The sequence below is a fragment of the Plecotus auritus genome (genome assembly GCF_963455305.1).
Source record: "Plecotus auritus genome assembly, chromosome: 4".
Taxonomy (NCBI): Eukaryota; Metazoa; Chordata; class Mammalia; order Chiroptera; family Vespertilionidae; genus Plecotus; species Plecotus auritus.
Genome location: NC_137775.1, coordinates 81,526,705 through 81,549,581, shown reverse-complemented (window position 1 = coordinate 81,549,581; position 22,877 = coordinate 81,526,705).

The following is a 22,877-nucleotide window of genomic DNA, read 5'->3' as shown; positions in this document are numbered from 1 at the left end:
CATTTGCCCGGGCCCAACCTTAGACGGTTTGGAAAGACAGCTAGTGAGGGAAGGTATTGGAAGAGGAAAGATGCCAACCTGCTTTAATGGCCCATGTGCCTCTGACTCTCAAGGCCCCACCCCAGGCTTCTTGGCTTGAAGCAGATCTCAGTTCAGGGAAGGGAAAAAATTTGGAGTTTGTTTATTATACTACACTGAACATTTTGATTACTAAAACAAGACTTCCTTAAGACCAAGGTGACCTCAGGACATTTAATACTGAAGAGGGACTGGGAGGGCTGTGTGAGATTTCACATAGGGACAGGGAATGAATTAGCCCATTCAATGGGTGCAAAGGAGGAGAGGTTGTAAAGAAGACAATGACCTTTCTCTTTGTACCTGTTGAGAGCCATGCCTTCAGCAACCAGACCATATGTGAAATCTGTAATAGAAATACCTAGCCATGCCTGAAACCTTTTATTTTGACTTCAAACAGAAATGTACACTTATCCCCAATCTTTTGGTGTAGAGTCAAGGCCTTCTGTGTGAGCACAGATGAATGAATCTTTCTTAAACTCACCCACAAAGCATCAACTGTGAGTTCCAATTTTGGTTTCCTTACATTGGAAAATTTTAAGAAACTTGCAAAGTAACTTGAATATAGTAATAAGTGTATATGATTTCTTTGTTTCTTGTGTTTTACAATTGTCTCACTCACATCCATTTTTAGAAACTTGTATTTATCATGTCTTTTAACAGCATTTCATAGAAACAATGTTCTTTTTGTGCTCACATTTCATTGATTTATATAATACTAGAGGCCCAATGCACGAAGATTCATGCAAGAATGGGTCTTCCTTCCCCTGGCTGCTGACACCGCCTTCACTCAGGCTGGAGCCGCCTTTCCACCTTCACATGCTGCCCAGAGGCCCAGAGCAGCTCCCGGCCACTCGGCGCCTGCATATGCAAATTAACCCACCAACTTTGTTGGGTTAATTTGCATACTCACTCCTGATTGGCTGGTGGGCATCGTGACGGTATGGTCAGTTTGCATCTTACTCTTTTATTAGAGTAGATTCAATGAAATTATGTGATTCAGTAATAAATACAAGTACAACTGGCATAAACAGATTTAGAAACACACCTAGCTGCCTCTGGGCAAACACACAGTTGAACTTGTGGGAGCAAAAGCCCATGGGTGTACTTGAGAGTAGCCACTACTGTGAACCTTTAAGTATCCCGAGCATTGGGAGTATATCTCTCAGAGGGAATGGAGAGCACGGGATTATCCAGTGGAGGTCAATTGAGTGAGCCTCTACTTCTGAGGTGCAAAGGTTGAAGTAGCCAGCATAAAAAAGCTACCATATACTGAGAAACTACTATGTGCCAGGCGGGACACTGGGCACTTCACACACATAAGCTCAGTTACCTTTCACAGATATCCCCCTCCCTGACCCCCATTTCACAGCTGAGCAAAGTAGAGTGTACTCTAGGCCCGTAAGTGAAACAGTTAGTACTTCTCAATCTCTAATATGCAAATGAATCACCAGGGGGATATGATTTAAAATGCATATTTTGATGGAATAGGTCTGGGTGGGACCTGAGATTCTGCATTTGTAATAAGCTCTCAGATGCTATTGATGCTGCTGTTCTGCAGACCCCTGAGATTCTGACTTACATGTTCTGAGATGGAGCCCAGGCATCACTCCTTCCTAAAAGCTCTCCAGGGATCTTTGATAAACAGAGGCGAGGTGGTGGGTAGCTTGGAACTCAGTGAGGGCAGGAAAGTTAAGAAGTGGGCTGATTCAGAGATATTGAGTCCTGAATACTTAAGCTAAAACAAATGTTTGAAAAAGACAAGAGTTAAACAATATAGACATTTATAAAGTAAAAGGTAAAAATCTTTCATTCTTTACATATGAAGAATTTTTTAAAAAATCAAATCACACACAAAAAAAATATCAAATCAAGCTGTCCTTGTGATAGGGGCAGAAATAGAATGTCGGGGAATCAGCTAGAATTGTAAGATATTAATCCTGCTCTGTTAACCATGATTGTTTTGTTCTGAATAAAGAAGGCACATTCTAACCTGGCTGGCAGTTACTCAGGGGACCTGGGAGCTCACCTGGAAATGCAGCCCATCCTCCCCATTTGGAGCTGCTTATTATCATGGAAATATTAACAACTTCGTTGCAGAAACCAGAGCCGCCAGCCCTTTGAAGACCCCAGCCCTTGCTTATCACTAGCCCTTTGAAGACCCCAGCCCTTGCATATCACTAAGCCTTTTGAAGATCCCCAGCCCTTTTGCATATCTGCAGGCCTTTGCAAATCTCCAGCCTGCTTACCTGTTAACTGCCCATATGGCAAACCCTTTTACATGGGGTTACTTCCCATGTAATCTTTGTCCTATCCAATATAAGCAGCTGGCTTATGGTGGGGTGCAGAGCAGATTTTTGTGGATGACCTGCTGCTCTCCCATATTGCTGGCAGTATTGCAATAAACATTTATGGTTCAACCCTGTCTGTGCTTAATTGGCTCAAGTAGTGACAGGTAGCACAGACCTATGGATTGTCTGGTGACACTTGCACACACTTATGCAACAATTTGCTAGCTCAATGATGTATCAAGAATCTCTTTCATTGTCAACACATACAGGTCTACTTTGTCCTTATTGACTCTGCATTGTATTCCATAGCACGGAATACCATAATTTATCTCACCAATCCCTCATAGGTGGATATTCAGTTAATTCTAATTTTTCAGTTTTACAAATACTGTTTTGTGCACACTTCATGGGTATGCCCAGAAGTCATTCTGTAGAATAGACTTTAGATGTAGGATTGTTGCATTATTTAAATAGCTATTCTCAGATTGCCCTTCAAAAGGCTCACTAAATTAATTACATGCCTACCATCTATAATAATAAAAATCTAATATGCTTTTAGAGCTGAACAACCTTCCGGACATCATTCTGGACGTCCTTCCTGATGAAGCCACAGTGGAGGGGGCGAGGCAGAGGCAGTTAGAAGTGATCAGGCAGGCAGGCAAGCAGTTAGGGGTGATCAGGCAGGCAGGCAAATGGTTAGGGGCAATCAGGCAGGCAGGCAGGCAGAGTGGTTAGGGGCGATGAGGCTGGCAGGCAGGCAGGTGAGCAGTTAGGAGCCAGCAGTCCCGGATTGCGAGAAGGATGTCCGACTGCCAGTTTAGGCAAGGATTGGGCCTAAACCGGCAGTTGGACATCCCCCAAGGGGTCCTGGATTGCCAGAGGGTGCAGGCCGGGCTGAGGATGAAGGTCAAATTTCATGTACCGGGCCTCTAGTCACATATAAAAAGCCTCTTCCTCCTACCAGGGGGCCTTATGAAACTACTGGGTATTGTCAATCTTTTCACTATTCACCAATCCCACATATGAAAAATGGTTCATTGATGTTGTAATTTGCATGTCATGATGACTGGCAGGAAGACTGATCTACCTATTAGACTTAAGTATGCCTTATTTCATGGATTGCCTGTCTATATCTTTTGCCACTTTTGGTTGCTTATCTTTTTATATTAATTTTTGTCTACTATATATGCTACAAATATTTTCCTTCCAGCCTACTATTCATTTTTCAATTTGTTTAACAGAAGTTTTCAATTTTTATAGAGTCTAGTCTATCAATATTCATTCATAATTTCTCATTTAAGAAAGATTATAAAACATATCCCTGATTTCCCCACTTACTTCTTGCATAGATTTGACATTCATTAATCCATCTGATCACTAGTCCATATGCGAAGTGCATGTTTTATTTATGACTTGAACTAAAGCTCTTATGTTATTTCTTTTCTTTCCATACACCATTCTCAGCACTATTTATTGAAGAGACATCATTATTATTCTGGGATTTGAAATGCCTCCTCTATTAGACAGTCAATTATACATACACAGGCTGGTCTCCTTTGATCTCTTTGTCTTTTTTTTTTTTTTTCTGTGACTGTTTTTTTTCTGTCACAATTTCTGAAGTTTTACAGAACTTCTGGAAAGACAAGTTTCTCCTCATTACTTAGTTTTTCTTCTTTTTTATTTTTATTTTTTTAAAAGATATATTTTATTAATTTTTTACAGAGAGAAACGGAGAGGGATAGAGAGTTAGAAACATCGATGAGAGAGAAACATCGATCAGCTGCCTCCTGCACACCCCCTACTGGGTATGTGCCCACAACCAAGGTACATACATGCCCTTGACCAGAATCTAACCTGGGACCCTTGAGTCTGCAGGCCAACACTCTATCCACTAAGCCAAACCTGTTAGGGAAGTTTTTCTTCTTTTTTAAAACAACTAAGAGTCTTCTCTACTATTTTCCCCAGATGGATTTGAAATTCCCATCTCAAGTTCTAAAGCAAATTCTCATTGAAATTTTTACTGTAATTTCACTTTAATGGTCCACTAATATGGGAAGAATTGACATTTTTATAGTATTGAGTGTCTTATGCAGAAACAAGGTGTTAGCTCTTCATTTATTGACATATATTTTATATTTTTGTCATGAAAATAGATCATATATATATATTTCCAATTCATCATTTAATAGGTTACCAACAATATATACTAGTAATAGCTACTGACTTAAATATACTTATCTCCTAGTTATCTAGCTCATCAGACTCATAAGGTCTAACAATTTAATTGATTGTCTGTAGAGCTATAAAGTTTTGATTTGACAAAATGCATTTTAAAGTTTCTTTTTTTATTTTCCAAAAATGAAACTAATAAGTATTCAATAGAAAAAAATTCTAAATATAGAAAAAAATGACCCCAACAACTAAGGACAACTATTATCATTTTACTTGTATCCATTTTCATTCTTTTTATATTTACACTAGAGGCCTAACGCACGAAATTGGTGCAAGGGGCTCGGTCCTCGCAGCCTTGGCTTCGTCTGGAAGGTTTCTGCTGTTTGGTCTAATTAGCATATTAGCTCTTTATTATATAGGATAGCTTCTTCTACACATTATAATTAACTGAGTGTATGTTTTAAAAAAATAAATGCATTCAATATGCCAAAACCATTTTGCTGGAGGTTTGCATGTTTGATAAGGAACCCTGTGCTTCTCACTAAGGGGCAGAAATGCTAATGTAACAGACATTCCTGACATTATTGAGTTCAGTTCAGTCTCTTCTTTTGCTGCCAGTCTGGCTAGCTGGCATTTATACCACCTGACTATAGTTCAGCATAACGAAGCCCTCTGTCCCTCGCACCACACATAGCTGCTGACCTCACTGCACACTCAGCCATTCCATTCCAGGCCTTGGCTGGAATCACTCTTACAGCACAGGTGACATGGAGATTGCTAGGAGTTTATAGTTCCATTTAAAAGGCTGACTAGATCACAATCGACATAAATGAGATTTCCAAAAACATAAAAAAAAACCCACACCATTTCTCTTGTGTCTCCCATTTGAATCTGGATGAGCTGATTTGTCTTTTCTTTTGTAATGCTTTAAGTCTGATTAACTTACTTGCTCATTTCCTTACCTGTAAGGATTGCTCTTCTATTCCTTCAGCTGTCTACTCATTCACCTCACCAAAGAGGATTTCCTTGGCCTGCTTACATAAAATAGGAATCCCCATCCTATCCCCCTGGCCAGGCATGCCCCTAACTTAGACAGGGCCAGAGCAAGAGTGTGAATGGAGGCCCACATGTATGTCTAAGTATTTAAAAGGCCCAGCAGGGCTTCATGCATACACATGTGAATCCGTGGGCTCCATGTGGGCATGACCCCCAGGCTTCCAACCCCTTGGGAAGGGGAATGGCTGGAGGAAAGCAAGAGCCTTATAAGGTAGGGGCCCAGGTTCTCTCTTGCCTGAGTCCAAGGATGGTACTGCCCTATTTCCCTTATTCTGCTTCACATGTTCCCATTGTATTTATTCCTCTCTGACATTTCATACTTTTCTTATTTGTTTATTTATTTGTCAGTTTCTTATCAAAGTAAGCTCCATGAGAAAAGAACTTTATTTTTCACTGCTTTATTCCCAGCACTTGGAAGTGCCTTGACCAAGGTAGATGCTTAATTAGTATTTGTAGAATGAGTGAATGAATGAATGAAGTTTGAACTATTTTGCATAACATACATAACATTAGTGGAGGGGATTACACAAAAATCACATGTCTGAAAGGTAGCCACAGACAATATAATTGAATGTGTCAGCAGAACTATGCAGTGTATCTCCTCTTTCTCTCTGCCTCTGTCATTCCTTAGTTAAATGCCCCATTTTAATGTAACACATAACTGGTGAAGTTGAGAATTAAATAAGACAACATATAGGTCCAGCCTGATTGTTTTCCAATTGTTTCAATTTATTTGCTAAAAAATCAGCTTTTACCACATAAAAGAAATGCTTTCTTTTTTTTTTAATTAAGGTATTATATGTGTACATATCTTACCATTGCCCCCCCCACCCCACTCCCACACATGCCCTCACCCCCCAATGTTTTGCATCCGTTGGTTACTCTTGCATATAAGTCCTTCAGTTGATCTCTTATTTCCCCCACCTCTCCCTAACCTTCCCGCTGTAATTTGACAGTCTGTTTGATGCTTTACTGCCTCTGTAACTATCTTTTGGTTCATCAGTTTATAATGTTTTTCATTATCCCCAAATGAGTGAGATCATGTGGTATTTTTCTTTCATTGACTGGCTTATTTCACTTAGCATAATGTTCTCTAATTCCATCCAGGTGCCTACAAATGGTAGTAATTCCTTCTTTTTTATGGCAGCACAGTATTCCATTGTGTAGATGTACCATAGTTTTCTGATCCAGTCATCTGCTGATGGGCACTTAGGCTGTTTCCAAATCTTAGCTATTGTAAATTGTGCTGCTATGAACATAGGGGTGCATATATCCTTTCTGATTGGTGTTTCTAGTTTCTTAGGATATATTCCTAGGAGTGGGATTACTGGGTCAAATGGGAGTTCCATTTTCAGTTTTTTGAGGAAACTCCATACTGTTCTCCACAGTGGCTGCACCAGTCTGCATTCCCACCAGCAGTGCACGAGGGTTCCTTTTTCTCCGAATCCTCGCCAACACTTGTCGTTTGTTGATTTGTTGATGATAGCCATTCTGACAGGTGTGAGATGGTATCGCATTGTCGTTTTGATTTGCATCTCTCGGATAATTAGTGACTTTGAGCATGTTTTCATGTGTCTCTTGGCCTTCCTTCTGTCTTCTTTCAAAAAGATTCTATTTAGGTCCGTTGCCCATTTTTTTATTGGATCATTTATCTTTCTTTTATTAAGTTGTATAAGCTGCCTGTAGATGTTGGAGATTAAACCTTTATCAGTGATAACATTTGCAAATATGTTCTCCCATACAGTGGGGTTTCTTGTTAAGAAATGCTTTCTTATTAACAAATATTAAATGAACATAAATAGATTCTCGTAAATACAATGTTCTATTGGTCTACGTATCTATTCTAAGTCAAATACTACACAGTTTTCATTGTAACAGCTTCAGAGTATGTTTGATATCTGGGACAGCAATTGTTCCTTCACTGTTTTTCTCTGTCAAAGTTTCTTACTCTATTCTTGTGAATTTTACCTTCCATACTGTGAACTTGATCCTCCATATAAACATATTAATAATTTTGAAAATTTTCATAAGATAATTCTCTTGCAAATGTGATTGGCATTATATTTACTTTATTGCTCAATTTGGGCAGTATTGAAATCTTTGAATTCTGAGTCATCCAATGCCTTAATTTAAGTCTCATTTCTGTCTTTCAATAACATTTCTTAATTTTTTTATACTCTAATATGCATCTCCTGGGGGTGTTATTTTCGTTAGCTTTTAAAAAAACCAAATTATCTATTTTTCCATTACTTTATCTAGGTGATTGTTGCCAGTTGTAATAGATATTTCTAGACATTTTCTAATATCTCTTCATCTTTCTTCCTTTCTTTCTTTTTCCTTTCTAGCTGAAAGATTACCTTTTCCAAGTTCCCTTGGCCATGTGACTAAGTTCTGGCCAATGAGATGGCAGTGGAAGTTTGATGTGGGACTTGGAGGAAGTCTCTTTCCTAAAAGGGAAAGAGGGGAAGAACACATCTTTCATTTTAAAGAGAATGTCCTCATTGGAGGTGAATGATTAACTAACTACCTTGTTGTTTTTTTCTTCTGAAGACTAGTTTTCTCTCGTCAGGTATTCCTGAAGAATCTCCTCTTGATTTTTCTTTCTGAGTCTGCAACTTAATGTGTTTATTTGAATAGATGTATCTTTCCTGCCCAGGTCCATAACAAAATATCGGCGTCTCACAGTATTTTTGGGGGCGGGGGCGGTGAGGATGGCATATTCCCTTCTCTTCAAACGAATCACATCAATTAATGCCAGTGGGAAGGCAATCATTTGGTTTCCTTGTGGAGCTGTGGCTCGATGGGCTTGCTCCTCACCACAAATAAAAACATTGTCAGTTTAGTCAATATGTTACTTGATGCCAAAAATGATAAGGGCATTTGTTAAAAATGTATAGACTTTTAAATAAGTAAGTTAATCCAAACCGCTTGTCTCGGTGGATCTTACTATTTAAGGTGCTGTCAGGGAGTCACAAATCATTGCCTGTCCATGGCAACTGTGTTAAGTAATGTGATTTTGCAACATGGCAGCTTGGCCACAGTGCTGCTTATGCCAGCAAGTGATATGGATCAGTTTTCCTGCCGCATATAACATGGTGCCTCTGGCAGATGGGTTATAAGCCTCCAGGTCTACAAATGTGGCTTTTTAAACGTGATTTAAATGGGGTTCCATGCTTGTGGAATGTTGTCAAGGACTAGGGCTACCAACCCTCACCTTAGAGCAGATAATCCAGGTTAATACTCAGCATTATGGGTCTCCACAGGGCTCTAGCAAACTGTAAATGAGCCCTAACTCAACCATAGGATTCAAGACTGTGGATTCTGCCTGCTTCCAACATATGCCTAACCAGCAAGAGATAAATTAACTTCTCTGAACCTGTTTCCTTATTTGCAAATCGGTGACAATAATAGTATGCTCCCATCAGGTTATTTATGGGAATTAAATAAGCTAATACACAGTAGGTCCCAAACAATGTGAACTGTCCCTATCCACAATGGAGAGATGCATTTTTCTAAATTAAAATAAGTCTTGGATTCACTGGGAGAAAGTGTTGTTATTTAAGAATAGAGAGACATGTCTAAGTGCACGCTGGAAATTCCTGCTTCAAGCAACCCAATCTTTTTGTTGCTAGCCAAAAAGTGACAGAAGCAGAATTACTGTTTTCCAGGCATGAGAGGAAGCAACAAGCCATGGAAGGCATGGCGGTGTAAGAAGTGGCCGGTACTAACAGTACTGTCCTGGTACAGGGGCCATGGGGAGTTTGTGAAGGCAAATTTAAAGGAAGCAAACTTTGACTACAGAAATAACGAATGCTTATCTTGGAAGAAGTCATCTCTAGATAGCCCCGGGCTCCATGATTTCCCAGTAAGCACAAGCCTCCAAAACCCTAAAGAGTCTTCTGGTCCAGCCAATGTGACTCAGTGAAGGAGGAGGTCATGGTTTGAATCCCGGTTAGAACATATGCCTGGGTTGTGGGCTCGATCCCCAGGTTGGGGCATACAGGAGGCAGCCGATCAATGATTTTCTCTCATTACTGATGTTTCTAGTCCTCCCTCTCCCTTCCTCTCTGAAGTTAAAAAAAAAAAATACACACACACACACACACACACATATATAAACTAGAGTCGTCTTCTGAACAGTAGTCCCTCCTTAATCCACTGGGGATATAGTCCAAGACCCCCAATAAATGCCTGAAATCACAGTACCCAACCCTATTATACCATATTTTTTCCTATACATACATACCTATGATAAGTTTAACTTATAAATTAGGCACAGTAAGAGATTAACAACTGTAATTACTAATAAAATAATTATAACAACATACTGTAATAAAAGTTAGGTGAATGTGGTCTCTATCTCTCAAAATAACTTATTGTACTGTACTCATCCTTCTTGTGCTGTTGTGAGATAAACCAATCCTCTTGATGGGATGAAGTGAGGTGAATGCCATAGGCCTTGTGACATAGTGTTAGGCTACTATTGACCTCCTGGTGATATGTAACAAGCACTTTATGGCTTCTCTTTGGCATACCCAAATTACCAGCCTCACTTTTCTTGGATCTTGGGGCCATCCATATATATAAAACCCTAATATACAAATAGACTGAAAAGCAGAACAACCGAACAACTGGTTGCTACAACATGTGCTGACCACCATGGGGCGAGCACAGAACATGGCAGGCATTGGCAGCAGGCGTCAGAGCACAGAACATGGTGGGCATTGGCCATGGCAGGATGGTGGAGCAGGTGAACGGGGGTGCCAGACCCAGGTGGGGTGCCTGTCACTGTCATTGGGGTGAGCCTCTGGTGGTTACTGAAAATTCTTTGCTCCTGTGGTCCCACCGGGTGTTTGCACCTGCTGCTGGTGCCAGCCCTGCTCCCACCTGCTGCCGGCACTGGAGCCACTGCTCACACCTGCTTCCCGCACCAGGTGCCAGCCCTGATCGCTTAGCGCCATCAGCAGGTGTGAGTGGTGACTGCCGGCCCCAATCGCCCCTGAGGGCTTCTCCACCTCCCCCTGCTCCTGAGGGGCGATCAGGGCAGAAGCCACCACTTGCACCTGCTGACAGCACCGGCCCCGCTTGCACCTGCTGCTGGAGCCCGCCCCAATCGCTCCACATCATCAACGGGTGCGAGCAGGGCTGGCACTGTCAGTGCATGGGAGCGGCGGTGGTGGGAGCAGGGCTGCCAGCAGACAGGGAACCAGGGGCTGCAGCAGGAGGGGCCGGGAAGGGGAGCGGAGGATGGGCCAAGACCCCTCCCCAAGCCCCCACCCCCGTGCCCACCGCAGCCTCGCGGCCCACAGTTCCTTTCAAGGTGCACAAATTTGTGCACTGGGCCCCTAGTTATTAAATAAAATAGGATTGGAGAAACCAAGATGGCGGCATAAGTAAGCACCTAAACTGCTGCCTCGCACAACAATTTCAAAACTACAACTAAAAGACAGAACGGACACCATCCAGAACCACAGGAAAGCTGGCTGAATGAAAATTCTACAACTAGAAGGAAAGAGAAAAGCTCACAGAGAATTGGAGGTACGGCAAAGGGTCTTTGTGCACGCAGAGAGGAAGGGCGGCTGAGAGCCTGGCTGACTTTCTCTGGCGGAAGGGGGAAGGAAGCCCCCGACCGCACTGAACCCCAGTTCTGACTGCACTGAACCCCAGTTCCGGGCGAGCCTCTGGGGACCCACGCTCTTGTGGGGGGAGTCTGGACTCTCGGGCGGAGACTCGGGAGCTGGGGAAGGCAGAAGTCTGAAGGCGTGCGCGTGCCAGTGCGCACAAAGGCTGCAGAGGTTGCCACAGGCTTTCCCTAGTGGAAGGGAGTCAGAGGCTCCTGACTGCACTGAGCCCCAGTTCTGACTGCACTGGACCCCAGTTCCAGGCGAGCCCCTGGGGACCCATGCTCTTGTGGGGGGAATCTGGACTCTCGGGTGGAGACTCGGGAGCCAGGGAAGGCGGAGGACTAAAGGCGCGCGTGCCAGTGCTCACAAAGGCTGCGGAGGTTGCCACAGGCTTTCCCTAGTGGAAGGGAGTCAGAGGCTCCTGACTGCACTGAGCCCCAGTTCTGACTGCAGTGAACCCCAGTTCCAGGCGAGCCCCTGGGGACCCACGCTCTTGTGGGGGGAGTCTGGACTCTCAGGCGGAGACTCGAGCTGGGGAAGGCGGAGGACTGAAAGCGCATGTGTGAGCAGGGGCGGGGCTGACAGGAAGCCAAGACTGAGGCTCCACCCCATCCAAGCTGAGCACAGAGCCTATTGCAATTTGGCAAGTCTAATCCTATAAGGCTGTCTCCAGCACCGAACTTCTCCCAGCATAGACACAGCTGATCTTTACAGCCAACTGGCCCGGAGGTCAATTCTTCCCAGTGATACCAACAACAATAAAGACTTAATTACAACAAGGCTGTACACACAGTCCACAAAGGGGTGCACCAAGAGTGTCCACCTCAGGTTAACTGGGGAAGCAGACCCACTGGGCCATATTGGAAACCTAGCACAAATATCTACCTTACCAACTCAGGGAATCAATGAAAATGCGGGGTCAAAGAATCAGATCACAAATGAAAGAAATGGAGGAAAACAAACGACTGGATATAGAATTCAAAACCACGGTTATAAGACTTTTTAAGAATATCCTAGAAAAGGCCGATAAATATAATGAGACCCTCGAAGATATGAAAAAGGACCAACTAGAAATTAAACATACACTGACTGAAATAAAAAATATTATACAGAGACCCAGAAACAGAATAGAGGAACACAAGAATCAAGTCAAAGAAGTGAAATACAAAGAAGCAAAAAACACTCAACCGAAAAAGCAAAAAGCAAAAAAAAAAATCCAAAAAGTTGAAGATAATGTAAGAAGACTCTGGGACAACTTCAAGCGTACCAACATCAGAATTATGGGGGTGCCAGAAGAAGAGAGAGAGCAAGATACTGAAAACCTATTTGAAGAAATAATCACCGAAAACTTCCCCCACCTGGTGAAAGAAATAGACTTACAAGTCCAGGAAGCCCACAGAACCCCAAACAAAAGGAATCCAAAGAGGACCACACCAAGACACATCATAATTAAAATGCCAAGAGCAAAAGACAAAGAGAGAATATTAAAAGCAGCAAGAGAAAAACAGTTAATTACCTACAAGGGAGCACCCATACGACTGTCAGCTGACTTCTCAACAGAAACTATGCAGGCCAGACGGGAGTGGCAAGAAATTTTCAATGTGATGAATAGCAAGAACCTACAACCAAGATTACTCTACCCAGCAAAGCTATCATTCAGAATTGAAGGGCAGATAAAGAGCTTCACAGATAAGAAAAAGCTGAAGGAGTTCATCACCACCAAACCAGTATTATATGAAATGCTGAAAGGTATTCTTAAAGAAGAGGAAGAAGAAAAAAGTAAAGAGAAAAATTATGAACAACAAATACATATCTATCAACAAGTGAACCTAAAAATCAAGTGAATTAAAAACCTGAGGAACAGAATAATCTGGTGAATATAATAGAATCAGGGTCATAGATAGGGAGTGGACTGATAATTCTCAGGGGGAAAGGGGTATGGGGGGTTCATGAAGAGAATGGACAAAAATCATACACCTATGGATGAGGACAGTGTGGGGGAGGTAAGGGCAGAAGGTGGGGTGGGAAATGGGTGGAGGGGAGCTATGGGGGGAAAAAGGAGAAATAATTGTAATAATCTGAATAAAGATATATTTAAAAAAAAGATTTATTAAAAAAAAATGTGGCTCTCAAAAGAAATTTCAAAAAAATAAAAATAAAATAAAATAGGGTTACTTGAACAGAAGCATTGTGATACCAGGACAGTTGATCTGCTAAGTGAGAGGGCTACTATGTGACTCAGGGGTGGGTGACTGTATACAGTATGGGGACTCTGGATAAAGGGATGATCCACCTCTCGGGAGGGATGGCATGAGATTTCATCACACTACTCAGAATGGCATGCGATTTAAAATGGATGGATTTTTCATTACTAGAATTTTCCATTTAATATTTTGGACCACGGTCGACCATGGGTAACTGAAGCTGTGGAAAGTGAAGCCGCAGATAAGGGGAGACTACTGTATTATAGGGTCTGTCTTTTCCCTGAGGTTATTTGACATCTTTCAAATGGACAGTTTGTGGAGGTTTGTGCCTAGACCCTGAAGGTAGGAAATGCCTGGATTTGTGTCCTGACTCTGCCTTTTCTTCACTTTGTGACCTTAGGCAAGTTAATTAACCTCTCTGTGCCATGGGTGATACGAATTACATCCACCTCTTCCAGCTGCTGTGAAAGGAGACAATTCAAGTAAAGCATTTCGCCACTGACGGGCACTTATTAAAATGCTAACTATTATTATTCACACCGGTGTTTTTTTATTTATCTTCCATTACCTAGACCCCTCACCATTTTTATAGATGCTCGGCATCGTCTGGGTTCTCTTTCCTCCTTACCAAACCTGGTGCTCAGGCTGTGATTTTGCAGTAACATCTTCCAAAACTCTGGAATCTGCCACCATGACCCAAAGGTTAGCTGCTGAAATGGATGCCATGATAATTAAAATGAATGTCTACCTGGTCAAATGGAAATTAACACTTCTACAATGATTATGTGGCCAATACTATTTGAGAGCACCAGCTTTGGCATCAGATGGACCTGGATTCAAATCCTAACAGCTTACAAGGACGTACACAACATTGTTTCTCTCTGCCTCAGTTTGCTCATCTGCAATATCTGCTGTGCTGGACATCTATGCGCTCCATCAGATATCACTCGACCCTTCCCCACCCTGTACTGTGCCCTCAAAGGCATCAATAAGCACTCTTGACCTCTGTTTCCACATGGGGAGCACCCAGGGATCACTTCACAACCTGACTCCTGGGAGGTCACACATTGGTTCAGACTTCTTCAAACACAGCTCTAATGTCTGAGCACAAAAACTTGCCTGTGGAGGAAGTGTGTATGTATAGCCTCTAATTTAACAGGGGTCCTGATACGACAGGCACGTAAGCTTTATCTCTTCTTATTCCTCTTGATGTGTCCTCATGCTGATGGAACCAAATTACTCACTCACTATTTCCTGAACTTGCCCATGCAATTCCCTACCTTTGTACCTCTGCTTCTGCCGTTCCCTGCCAGGGCCTGAATGTACCTGACTACATGCTACCTTTTGCTCAAGGATGGGCTCAAATGCCTCCAAGGCATCCCACCCCCCATTCCCAAGCACAGGAATTATTCTCTTGTAAGAATTCCCATATCACTGCATGTGTATCTTTCTTTCTGCATTTTACCATTTCCTGCTTGTATTATAATTGCATGTTTATTTTCCATGTTATTTTCTAAGTGCTCTGGGGAAATGTCTGTGTTTTACTCCTCCTGTGCCCCCCACCCCCCCCCACCATTCCTTGCCCACAGAGGCTCAATAAACACTTCACGAATGGAATGAAGTATGGGGCTTTTGTTAGTGAGTGAAGACCAAATGCTGGTTGAAAGAGTGCTGTAAGCTCATGTTAAGGATGAACTTACACAACACTTTCTAACAAGCAATTCTTTGGCGTTTTCTTCAGTTATGTAAGTATTGTGCTCAGGTAGGAGGGAGGGGATGAGGAGTAAATTCATCTCTAATCTCTCTTTTAGATCATTGCTACTTATAGTTCATGACCAAACACTATCTAACAAGGTGAGGGGTAACCCTGCATGAATGATGATATTCCAGAACAGATGGCAGGCGCTGGGGGAGGGGAGAGTATGAAGGGAGGGTATAAATGGAAATTATCACTCTCTGCCAACTGGGAAAATAGAATACATCCTCTATGCTGATATCTTTGCTTCCCCTCTTGACATTAGGACACACCATGATGAATTAATGTCTATGACTCGATAAATTCAGCCAAGATGCATTATTGTATTAAATTGGCACTGCGTTCCCTGGCACTGCCCTGTGCTTTGGGGGATACCAAGGACTACAGGCAGAGTCTCTGCCTCTATTTTATTGCTCAAGCTTATGCGATCTAAACATCACAGACCGCAGCAAGGAGGCATAAGGATGGGTCCATCCTGTGACATCTCTCTGCCCTAAAGCCATTCATGACTTGAAAGTACTTTAATATAACTTGAGTTACATTATATGATCGAGATTCTCCAGGCCTGGGTTTTCTCTGGAAAAAAAATAAGGTTCCTTTAAGGCAACCAGGGTAAAAATAGCTTGCCATGGATTTTGAGCTGGGAGCAAATGTCAGTGACTACCTGCCTTTCTGACTCGACTGGCCCTTTTCTTCTGTCGCTCATCTCAGAAACTCCCACCGACACTGCTGGTCTTGGCCAAGCGAGCGAGCGAGGGAAGTGCCCCGAATGTTCTCCGATCCTATGGGTAGTCTGCGGAGGCGCAGGGGGTCTGCAGGTGGGGAAGAGGAACAGGGTAGGTTACCAAACACCCAGCAAGTGCAGCACATTTCCTCCTTTCTCTCGAGTTTCCATTTAACTCGTATTTAAAATTGGTTTACGTGGTCTATGACTTCGAAAGGAAGAAACACAACTTCACACATGTAAAGGTCACTTAATCTGCTGCTAACTGCTGGTTCTATTGTTTTTGCAGCAACCCACTTCACAGGGAGGTTGGGAAGGTGGGCTAACATGGGCTCAATTGCTTAGTAGAGTGAGAGCAGAGTAGGTAAAGTAAGAGGCGTCATATATAAAATTCATCACTTGCCACTGTGTCTCATTGTATTAACTCATTGAAAGCACAACATACATTTGAATCCTCTTTGATTACAACCCAGCATAAGGCATAAATTATTCTTTACTCCTATTAAGCCTTTAATAGTATCTGATGACATATCCTAAAGAAGCCAATCCTAATATTAATTGCTATAAATTAGTCCTCTTCCTTTGTTATGCCTACATATTTTTAATGACTGTCCCTCAATCCAGCACCAGCTGATTCGGGACAGGGGACCCTCCATCTCTCAGCCAGCAGGACTCAGCTGTAGAGCTGCATTTGGAGTGGCTCGGGGAGGGCCTTGGTGTTCCCTCACTTGTAAGGTTTTTTAGTCACAGAAGAACAGACGTCAACTCTTGCAGCTGTTCTTATGGCCCTGCCCAAAGGGAAGCCACCCTAAAAATAGAATAAAAGGGAACAACAAATGGACTGTCTGATAGACTATTCTGAGGGGCAGGTTGGAGGATTCAATAATGAAAGTATGTTATCAAGTGTAATGAGAAGCATATGGAGTTTGGAGAAGTTTGGGGTTGACTTTAACAAAGAGGCTCAATTGGCCAAGTTCATGGCTTTGTAACACCTGGAGATACTAGTTTAAACACATAAAATTGTCAATATGAGATACAAACTAATGTTTTAAAGTTTTACATGATGCTTCTGATATACTGCAAAGTCCTTGGTATCTTAGGGACACACTTTTAAGTTTTCAGAGTAAACTACAGGCTATAAACCTTTAAAATGGTGTTAGGGGGCTATAAGTTTTTTAACTCTTCAGAGAGCAATTAGGTCCCTTTCCTCCCAGGGACTTTTGGTATTACTGTGGTGCAAGCGGAGTTGTAGCCAAATGTATAATGCTACCCTGGATTTCATCCATGAGCTCATAGCCTAAAGCCTTCTAATAGTCCCTCTCATTTCTGTGGGCTTCCAATTTCCCATCTCTCTCAGTAAATTGGTGGAGAAGTAAAGCAAATCAAACAGGAAGATGAAATACATACCATTTGAGTGGACTGATATCATACATAGAAGCCCCTACTACTGTGTCTGGAGCCCTTGTTAACTTTTAAATGCATGTTTTTGCCCTGGCCAGTGTGGCTCAGTTGGTTGGAGCATCATCCCATACCAAAAGGGTTGTATGGTTGATTCGTACAGAAGGCAACCAATCCATGATTCTCTCTCTCCCTCTCTCTCAAATCAATAAACATATCCTTGGGTGAGGATAAAATAAGTAAATAAAGTAAATGTATGTTCTTACATAAGGTTTTTAATAATTATAGAGGCAATTATACTGTACATAGTTATTTATACTTTTTGCTTTTTCACTTATTTCTTAAGTATTTTTACCCACATTATATTCATTTCATCTTTCAAATTACTTTGTCAAAAAATATGCTCATGTATAAAGATGAAAATCAAATAGAAATATGTAATTTAAAATGTAAAACCTCCCCTTCCTTCTATATCCAACACCCAAGAGACACTAATCTGTGTATATTCTTCTAGAGCATTTTAGCTTTGAGAGTGTGTGTCCCTGTCTACGTAAGTATGTTCCGTACAGAATAATTTTTATTTACATAAATGGGTCAATCTAAACATAAGGTTTGGCAACTTGCTCTTTTTCACTTAACAATGTACCTTGGATTGTCTAATTTAGCAAATAAAAAAGTACAGGATGCCCAGTTAAATGAGAGTTTCAGATAAACAACACTGTGTATGTGTAAATATGTCTCAAATATTGCATGAGACATACTTATACTAAAAAATGACTCACTGTTGATCTGACATTCAATTTTAACTAGGAGTCCTGTCTTGTATATTACAAACATCTGCCTATATCTGCATTTAGTTATCCCTCCATTTGTTTAAGTTGGCAGTGTTCCACATGCCTAAATATGGCCAGGACATATGGTATCTCTCGATAGTAGAATTAAAGAAAATTTTTCTCTTTTTTTCCTCCCTTGTCATTATTAGAAGTTTGTCGTTGTAAATGCCTCATAAAGAGAGTAGGTCCTGCCGATTAGAAGGCCTCTTTGTCTATACAACACCTTGACTGATGGACCCATGGAAGCCTGGGAGGGAGCATGTGGAATATTCCATTACTCCGCTCTCTAAAGTGGGAAAACTCCAGGGAAATCCAGAAGGAAGTAGGTGAGGAGAAGTCCAGCCCAGTATTGAGAGGATCCCACACTTGGGTGGCATTCTCAATATCTTCTAAGTCATCCTTATTGCCTGGGACTGATGAGGTTGGTGGAATCTTCCAAGTGGACACCCTGAGCCCAGACTAGGAATTATATGGAGCCCCAGGTTCCCTATGAGCCCCGGTCCCTATTTCTCCCTTTGGGACAATCCCCAGTCCTCTAGACTGGTTGACTAGATGCCTGAGGAGCTTGGGGGACTTCATGCCTAAGGGGACCTTGGGGCCTGGCCCTAGTTCCAGAAAAGAAGGTTGGCAAGTGGATATTCTCCACTGTTCAGCACAGAATTTATTACATAGCACCGCATGAGGTTGGGTAGCCAGTATGGGGCTGACACACTAATTCTGAATGATTCAAATTGTTTATATAAAGAAGAGCCTGGCAAAGAAATATTTGTCCTCCCCACCCACATATCCATCTCCCCACCCACATATTTATAGTGGTGTGTCTCCCCACCCACATATCCATCTGCCCTAGGAGTGGCACTGGAGAAGATGAGTGAGAGGAAAGAGACTTGGAAGAGCTGAAAAAATAGGATACCCTGTTGACAAAGGTCCTGAGAGAAACCAAGAAATCCAGCTGAGAAGGATTTGGGAGAATGTCTAGTAATAATAATATATAATAAATGATAGCTAATAAACAATATCCTTATCATGGACAGGCATTTAGAAATTCTGCATATATACTTTTTTAATGCTCACAACCCTAGCGGGTAGGAGCTATGACAACCCCAACTGACAAAAGAAAAGGGGGAGAGGAAAAGAGAGAAGAAAGGAAGGGAGGGAGGGAGGGAGGAACTGAGGCCCAGAAAAATAGAAATTAGGCAACTTAGCCAAGGTCACACAGTAACCAGGAAGTGGTAGAGCTGGGGTTTGGCTCACTGAATTGACTCTAGCATCATGGTCTAAAACACTTGGCTATACAGATTGTGTTTAATAAAGATTTTTAAGTTGTCAGCTATATGGGATATGACTACTTCTGATTACCCCCAACTTTCCAGCAAACTGTACTATACCCATAAATGACTTACTATTATTACTTTTTGGTAATTTTGCTCTGTTTAGAAATCAGGAAAGAGGCTGTTTCTTGTTCAGATCTATAAAAGGAAGAAGCAGAAATGCCTGGTCAGCAATGAACCTGTGACCATAAGACTTTCTGGAGGCCAAAGAAATCTTTGGGAACATCTATGTATCAGTCTGGATGCCAACAGGGAAAGAAGAAATCCCCACCTCCCCCCGGGGTTAACTGAGAAGAGTTTAAGGGGGGTGGGGAGCAAAGTGAAGGGGACCAGCAAGGGAAGGTGAAGCCCCCAGGGACTAGCAATAGAGAAGCCTTTACACTCCTAGTGCTTAACCAGTTAACTGCCACGCGTCCAAAACGGAAACCATCCCACATGCCATGATACTTTGAATTTAATTGCATCTATAGATGCTATGGTGTACAAAGGGACATAGAAATATATAATTTAAAATGGAAATAAAAGGGAGGAAACTGTTACTGAGTCCACAGAGAGCTTGGCATCTTGGAAGACAGTTGCCTGCTTGGAGCACTGACTATAGAACGTAGAGCCATGGCTACACAGGAAAGAAGCAGAGGGAATGAATATCTCTTCCTCTTTCTATTTCCACTCTTAGAATTCCTGCAGATTTTTTTTAAAATTAAATTTATTGGGGTGACATTGGTTAATAAAATTATATAGGTTTCAGGAGTACAGTTCTATAATACATCATCTGTATATTGTATTGTGTATTCACCACCCCAACTCGTCTCCTTCTATCACATTTATGCCTCATGTACTCTCTTCTACTTCCCCCATCCCCTTTCCTTCTGGTAATCACCATACTGCTATCTGTGTCAATGAATTATTGGGGTATTTTTGGTTTGTTGTGCGTGTGTGTGTGTGTGTGTGTGTGTGTGTGTTTTCTTAATCCCTTCACCTTTTTCTCCCAGCCATCCTTACCTCTGTTCTCTGTATCTATGAGTCTGTTTCTATTTTGTTTGTTAGTCTATTTTGTTCATTAGATTCCACACATAAGTGAAATCTTAAGGTACTTGTCTTTCTCTGACTGGCTTATTTCACTTGGCATGATATTCTCCAGGTCCATCCATGCTGTTGCAAAAGATGAGATTTCCTTCTTTTTTACAGCCACGTAGTATTCCATTGTGTAAATGTGTCACAGTTTTTTTATCCAGTCATCTACTGATGGGCACTTGGGCTGCTTCCAGATCTTGACTATTGTAAATAACACTGCTATGAACATAGGGATGCATATATTCATTCGAATTGATGTTTCGAGGTTCTGAGGATATATTTCCAGAAGTGGAATCACTGGCTCAAAAGGAAGTTCCATTTTTAATTTTTTGAAGTAACACCGTACTCCTTTCCACCAGTCTGCATTTCCACCAACATGAGGATTTCCTTTTCTCCACATTCTTGCTAGCACTTGTTGTTTGTGGATTTATTGATGGTAGCCATTCTGACAGGTGTGAGGTGATACCTCATTGTGATTTTAACTTGCATTCCTCTGATGATTAGTGACATTGAGCATCTTTTCATATGTCTATTGGCCATCTGTATGTCCTCTTTGGAGAACTGTCTATTCAGGTCTCCTTGGCCCATTTTTTGATTGGATTGTTTTTATAGTGTTGTGTTTTATAGGTTCTTTATAAATTTTGGTATTAACCCCTTATCAGATGTATTTATTACTGGTAAATATGTTCTCCTGTTCAGTGGGTTGTTTTTTCATTTTGTTGATGATTTCTTTTGTTGTGCAAAAGCTTTTCAGTTTGATAGAGTCCCATTTGTTTGTTTCCATCGCCCATGGCAATATATCAGAAAAAAAAAAAAATGCTATGAGATATGCCCAAGATTTTACTGCATCCCAGAAACAGCCTGAAATACCTGAAAAAGAGCAAGGCTGCCACCAACTGGTGGACCCTGTTCATTCTTGCTCTGCTGTCCAGTGAAGTATAACTGACTTTTGTATTTCCAGTGCTTTGAAACAACCTTTGGAAATTTCCTGTCTTTTGAAACAAAAGCTCAAATCTACAACCATATTTTAAGCATTCCAGATGGCTGCCTGTTACTATTCTCTACCAAATAAATAGGTGTTGCAGCTCATTGGGAGCCCACTCCTGGTGTTTTGAGAGAGTGTTTTGGGGACTGTCCAACATCTAGTAACCATTAGATGAGTTGAGAGTCCTTATAATGTAAGGTCAGAAATCCAACACAAACTGGCTTACATCCAAAATTTGAGTTTATTTGCTTCTGCAACTAGGAAGTCAGCTCTGGAACTGGTCTTAAAGACTCCCAGCACTCAAGTAATGTGCAATAGAGCAAGGGGAGTCATAAAGCCAGATTCGATTTGTGTTTTTTTAATCCTCATCCGAGGACATTTTTTCCACTGATTTTTAGAGAGACTGGAAAAGAAAGGGAAAGACAGAGAGAAATACTGATGTGAGAGAAACACATTGATAGGTTGCCTCTTGCATGCACCAGGGCAGAAGAGGAGCCTGCAACCAAGGTATGTGCTCTTGACCGAAATCGAACCCAGGTCCCTTCGGTCTGCAGGCCGATACTCTATCTGCTGAGCCAAACCAGCTAGGGTTCATTTTGTTGTTCCCTTTCTCTCACACTCAGCATTCTCACCAAGTCACAGGTAGCCTTTCCCCAGGAAAGGATCAGGAATGTTACAGGAGAACTGCAAAGAAAAAGAAGCAATTGGTGTTGATATTTTCAATGTCTAAATATGTTTGAAAATCTCATAACAGAGATTGTGAAAGACAGATCTTTGGATCTGCAAAAGCAGAGAATTTTTGAGAAAATAAATACTTTTGAGAACCCAAAGAGGTAATCCCTGAAGGAGCCAGGGGATAGGGGCTGCGCCTGAACAGTATGGAGGAGAGGAATAGTTGGCCCAGCCCTGCACCTGTCAGGATTGCCCAGATGTGGGAGTGAGGAAGTGGAGGAGGGGGGGAGGCTTGGATGGACTGTGATCTGGAAGAAGGTTGGTGACCCCACGAGAGGAGAAGAGCACCAGGAGGGCCTTTCCAGAGAGGAAATGGGGTTGGCTTTGGGATACTGCCCAGGCTTCTGCTCCAGCAGGATTTGAGACCAAGAACCTGGATTGAATCTCCCACTGAAAAGAAAATGCATCTGTTTTAAACAATCTTCTTAGAAGCATTGATTTCCTGGAATAAAGTAAAATATATTCAAGACAAAAGGTACAATAGGAGCATAGAGGGATAAGTACACAGAAGCTGCTCTTATCAAATAAGTAAATGTGAGCTTTGAGTTTCAAGGGACTTGCCAGTTACAGGGTACAAGAGAAAAAGCCCCATAAAATAGGAGGCATTGCCCTATAAAGCTGG